Source organism: Rattus norvegicus, chromosome X (assembly GCF_021556685.1).
Source record: "Rattus norvegicus strain SHRSP/BbbUtx chromosome X, alternate assembly SHRSP_T2T, whole genome shotgun sequence".
In the NCBI taxonomy this organism is placed as follows: Eukaryota; Metazoa; Chordata; class Mammalia; order Rodentia; family Muridae; genus Rattus; species Rattus norvegicus.
This window is the reverse complement of record NC_141554.1, coordinates 124787207-124793216: the sequence shown is the minus strand read 5'-3', so window position 1 is coordinate 124793216 and position 6010 is coordinate 124787207. Positions and strand designations below refer to the sequence as shown.

Here is a 6010-nt window from a genome sequence, read left to right as displayed (position 1 = left end):
TTAAGATTCATATTGTCGTGGGCAATATTTCCGTAGTCTTCTGATTTATGTGTTTCTCAGGGGTATCAACTGACTTTCATGTAAATTCTTAATGACAAATGATGTTGAACATACTAGTTTTATTACAGAGTTTTATAAAATGTTATTATCTTACTATCTTGTTTTGAGATGGGGTTTTGTGTAGCATCTGGCTCTTTTTTTTTTTCATTTTAGTTTTTTAAAATGGAATCTCATAGCACCCATGCTGACTTCAAATTGCTTGCGTGCCTAAGGCTGACCATGAACTCCAGATCTTCCGTCCCCACCTCCTGAGTGTTGGGATTACATGCTTAGTGGGTTTTGGTTTTAGTGGGGTGTTTTTAAGATCTTTGAGATATTATTTATGTGAATGAGCATTTTGCCTGCATATGTGTATGTGTGTTGCATATGTGCCTGGTACCTACAGCGGTCAGAAGTGGGCATGAGATCCCTGGGGTTGGAGTGATGGGTGGGTGAGCACTAGGAATGGACACATGTCGTCTGCAAGAGCAAACTGTGCTCTCAGCACTAAACAATCTTCACCCCGATCTTTAGTTTCTTTTGGAAACATGGACGTGTATTCGATGCACCCTAAACCTAATGGCTGTGGGATTTCTGATTTATTTTTTGCTGCTAGCAAAAGTTGAATCTAGTATCTAATGGGTACTGGTCAGGCTCTACCACTGAGCTATATCCCCTAGCAGTGACTTTGAACTCTCCTGCCTGCTAATACTATAGACTTGGGCTACCGCCCAGTTTCTCTGACTATTATTGGCTCTTGTTGTTTGTGTGAAACAGGGTCTCATTTACGTAGCTCTGGTTTTCCTGGAACTTACTATGTAGACTACAATGGCTTCAAACTCAGAGATCCACCAGCCTTTTCTACGCAAGTGCTAGAGTTAAAGGCATGTGCCACCATGCCTGACCCTCTAAACCATTTTTAATTACACTGTTCAGTAGTGTTAATTGCATCATTGTGATATAGATCTGTAGAACATTCCACCTTCTAAATCTGAAAGCATACACACATTGTCCACTCCTCTTTCCCCACTGCTCCTAATCCCTGGTAACTGCCACTGTTCTTTCTGCTTTTATGAGTTTGTCTCTTTTAGATAATGAATGTAGGGCTGGAGAGATGGCTCAGTGGTTAAGAGCACTGTCTGCTCTTCTAGAGGTCCTGAGTTCAAATCCCAGCAACCACATGGTGGCTCACAGTCATCTGTAATGAGATCTGATGCCCTCTTCTGGTGTGTCTGAAGACAGCTACAGTGTACTTACATATAATAAATAAATATTAAAAAATTTTTAAAAAGATAATGAATATAAGTGAAGTCATATAGCACTTTTCTTTCTTGATGGGCTTACATCACATGGTGCAAGTCCTTGGTGTTAATTCATGTGTGTGATAAAATGCCTTCCCTTTTAAAGTGAGTGATAATTCCCTAGCCTGTGTGCCACACTTTTTTTACTTATTCGTTGTCCATAGACTATTAGGATAATGTTGCAGTGAACATGGGCATGTAAAAATATCTTTCCAACATCCTAGATTCAGTTATTTTGGACAAGTTCAGAAGTACGATGTCTCTAGAGTTTTATGTTTCCTTTTGGAGGAAATGTTTTGTTTTTGTAGTGGGCGTTGAATCTTGGGTCCTCCACATCTGCTGTCACTGAAGTGAATCCTTGGGGGCTTAATTTTTTTTAATAAAAATTTTGAGACAGGGTCTTGCAAGATTTTCCAGGCTAGCCTTGGACCAACTCTGTAGCCCAGACAGACCCTGCTTTCTTTCTTTTTTTCGCCTCTCAAGGATTACAGACTCCCCTTACCAGGCCTGACAATTTGTAATTTTTCCAGGAGATTCCATTCTGTGTTTCTTGGCTGTTGTATGATTTCACAATCTTTTACAATCACAAACAGTATGCAAAGGTTCAAATTTCTTTGTGCCCTTATTGAAATTTCATTGTGTTTTACTGCATTTCTTTGATGATTATTGATGTCGAGTATCTTTTCATAGGGTTTTTTAGATATCTTTAGAGAAGTGTTTATCCAAGAGGATTTTTTTGTTGGTCTTTTGTTGTTGTTTTGTTTTTTACTACACACATTTATATGTTAGCGTTTCATCGGTGTATCTCTGGTAATGTCTGCATTTAGCTCTACTACCCATTTATAGACCTCCTGTTTTGAGGTAGTAGCTTTTTAAAGAATGATTATTAGGAGATCTTTTTATAGTCTATATCTAAGTCTGTATAGCTGTATGATTTACAGTTTCTCCCAATCTGTGGTTTGTGTTTTCTTTTACAAATGATTTCTGTTTACTCTTATGTGTATGTGTGCATGTATGGCCACTTGTATGGGGATGCCTGTGGAAGCTAAAAGAGGGCATTGGAACCCTGGGACTGGAGATACAGATGGTTGTGAGCCTCTTTATAGGTGCTGGCACCTGAACATGTCAGCAAAAGCAAGTGCTGTTAGCCAATGAGCTGTTCTTTCCGGCACCTATAATACCTTGCTTGACTCATTCATAAATACTTTCTGTACTCCAAGAAGTTTTATTTTCGACATTTACACTTATCTGTTTTGAAGTAGTTCTCTTATATAGTACATAAATTTTGTGTCAGTTTACTTTTAGCACACAGATATCTAGTTGTTTTGATACAAAATTATTGACAAGACTATCTTTCCTTCATCTATTCTTTTTAGCTTTGTCAAAAATCAGTTCATGACTAGGTGTGGTGGCCCACATGCCTTGAATTTCAGCACTCAGAAAAGCAAGGGTCACTTTGTATCCCTGTGAATTGGAGGCCAGCCTGGTTCCATAGCAAGTTCTAGGCCAACCAGGGCTACATAATTGAAACTATGTCTGAAAAACAGCAAACCCACCAGCTTATATTTCATCCATTGTCATTTTACCCACACAGTATTTTTCTTTTTTTCATTTTTTAATCATGAGGCTCAATTGACACTTTATACTCTACCATTGAACATTACCCTCAACTTATTTTTTTTAGTTTTGTTATGTTTCCCAGGCTGGCTATAAACTTAGGCGTTCATGTGTTCCTCCTGCCTCAGCTTTCCAAGTAACCATGACTCTAAGCATGTGTCAGTCTGGCTGGCTATATAGAATGCATTGATTTGGTTATTGTAACTTTATGGTTAGTTTTACCACTGGGTCATGATTCCTCCAACCTTATTTCTTGTTTTGGAGTTACTTTGGCTATTTCGAATTTCTGAATTTCTGTCCTTTGCAGTATTATAAAATCAGCTTGTTGATAGGTTCAGTATTCTTTCTAAGATTTGGTGGATTTTGTAAAGTCTAAAGATCATTTTAGCTTTTTTCAGCTTTCTTTCGGTGTGGAAGAACTTCATGGGAGGAGCTCCAGGAAAGACACAGACTGGTAGGATGCAAATGAAGCAGTGTTCTAGGAAGGAGAGGCTCAAGAAAAAGATAGACTAGCTTGCTATAATGACACAGATAAAAAGATTTCTAAAGAGCTAGCTACTTTGTTGTAAAATCAGGCTTGAAAATATTTTGTTATAGTTAAGAGAACAAAGTTACCTCGCTGAGCTAGCAGGTTTAACCTCAAAAAAAAAAAAAAAGATCATTTTAAGGAGAATTAACATCTATTTAGGTATTTGGTTCTTCTCATTAGTATTTTATAATTTTTCATGTACAGATCCTGTAGATAATTGGTTAAAATGTATACTTGGCTACTTCATGTTTTTTTTTTTCTGGTGCTGTTATAAGTGGAACCTTTTTTCTTTCTTGTAAAATTATTTTTTCTAATTTTACAGTTTTAACCCATATGAATGTTTTGCTTGCATGTATGCATATGCACCTCATGCATGCCTGGTGCCCAAGGAGGCTAGAAGAGGGTGTCAGGCTCCCCGGGAACTGGAGCTACAGATAGCTGTGAGCCATTATTTGGGTGCTGGGAGTGGAACCAAGGTCCCCACAGGAGCAGCATGTGATCCTAGCCAATGAGCCACCTCTCCAGCCTAATTTTTCTGTTTCTGTTTTGGTTTTGGAAACATGGTCTCACGGAGCCCTAGCTGACCTCAAACTCATTGGATAGCCAGGGAAAGCCCTTGAAAGCCGGGTTTAGCCTGTATCCACCTCCAAGTGTTAGGATAACAGGCTTACACCACCACACCTGGCTTTTTGTTTGTATTTTTAAAATTTCAAGTGAGATGTAATGTTTCATTACTGCATTTCTACATAATTTTTTTGTAGAGATTCCCCATTTCTTTTCTGTTCCCCTGTTCCTTTTGTACCACCCTACTCCCCCTGTACTTTTTGCTTTTTTTTTAAAAAAAAGATTTATTTACTTATTTAATGTATGTGAGTGCACTGTAGCTGTCTTCAGACACATTAGAAGAGGGCATCAGATCTCATTACAGATGGTTGTGAGCCACCATGTGGTTGTTAGGAATTAAACTCAGGACCTCTGGAAGAGCAGTCAGTGCTCTTGACCACTGAGCCATCTCTCCAGCCCTACTTTTTGCTTTTATGTCACACATATTCTGTTACTCAACCCACTTCCTCAAAACCTCCCCCCCACAACGGTCCCTTTTCTAGTTTCATGACCTATACTGATATTTATCATAGTTAGGTTCCACGTATGAGAGAATATGTGGTATTCGCCTTTTCTGTCTTTCTGAGTCTGGATTATGTCATAGCATTCATCCTACAAACTTTGAATTTAGAATCAGTTATACATTCTGCCTTCTGTGGACAGTGGAATGGCCACATCTTGTAAATGAATGGAAGTTGATGCCATGAATGTATGGTTCTTGTGTCAGATAAGATCTCACCACAGACAGTTGTTCAGCTCAATGTTTTTAGGCCACCAGCTCCCCTACTTCTATCAGATCAAATTAGGGCCATTTTCTTCCAATTTTCTGATCTTTCCATGCACCTCAACCCCTCAGGCAGATGACTTCCATCTCCAAAGCACTAAGAGAGTAGAGGAATATACTTAGATGCTTCTGTCCTTTTGGCTTTGCAGTCTTGGGGAGAAAGATGCCGGTCTTCCTGTTTAAGACTAGTCTGCAACCCTTTAGCCCTTGAGCTCTCAGTGTGTGTGTGCGCCATTGGAGCAGAGGGCATAGTGGTGAAGAAAGTCACATTTTGAAAGCAAAGTGACAGAAAATCCTGACTATGAGTTTAAGGGCCTGTGAGGTGGTTCAGCAAACTGGCCAGTTTTTGTTCCATTCCCAGGACCCATATTGGGAGGAGAGTCCTGAAAACTGTCCTCTGATCTCCACATGTGTGCCATAGTTGTGTATATACACACACAAATAATAATTTTCTTTAAAAATTAAAGAAAAATTTGGTTAAAATAATGTGATATGAAGCTGGTCCAATGGCTTAGCAAGCAGAGCATTTAACATCCAAGTGGGGAATATGAGTTCATATCCCCAGAATTCATGTAAAAGCCTGATGCAGTAGCAGACATGTGTGACCCCAGGGTGTCTATGGTGAGATGGGAGGTTGGAGACAGGAGAATCACCAGAAGCTTGAGGCTAGCTAGTCTGGCTTATGCATCAGTAAACAAGAGACCCTGTGTCAGGGCGGCAGACAAGGATCAACGACCAAAGTTGTTTTCTGATCTCCATGTGCACTTGTCTGCACTCATACATACATACGTAAGATCTTTAACAAAGAGTGTGATACCATATAGAGAATTATGAGTCATCAGAGAGGTGGGCTCAGTGGAGGGGCCATCTCTAAGCCATGTGGTACCCAAAAGAGCTGAATGGTCCAACATATAAAGGTCAAGGGAAGTGTTCCGCTGACAGCATTGCAAAGTACAGAAGGAAAGAAGCTTATATTGCAGAAGCCAAAAGGGCAGCAAGTGTGACTGAGTGCAGAAACAGGAAATGAGCAGAAGCCAGGCCGCAGAAGGCCCTGTAACTGGAGTAGATTTAACATCATAGATGTAGTAGGAAACTTAAAATTTCTAAAGCTGAGGTGTCACAGCATACGATTTATGG

The 6010-nt window shown here is 39.6% G+C and overlaps 1 protein-coding gene across 3 annotated transcripts in view; it reads left to right on the top strand.

Annotated features, from left to right (window-relative positions):
- The window catches only part of LOC147998348 (uncharacterized), a 98905-nt gene that overhangs the window by 1443 nt on the left and 91452 nt on the right, over positions 1-6010 (top strand). The gene's annotated exons all lie outside the window — the stretch shown is intronic.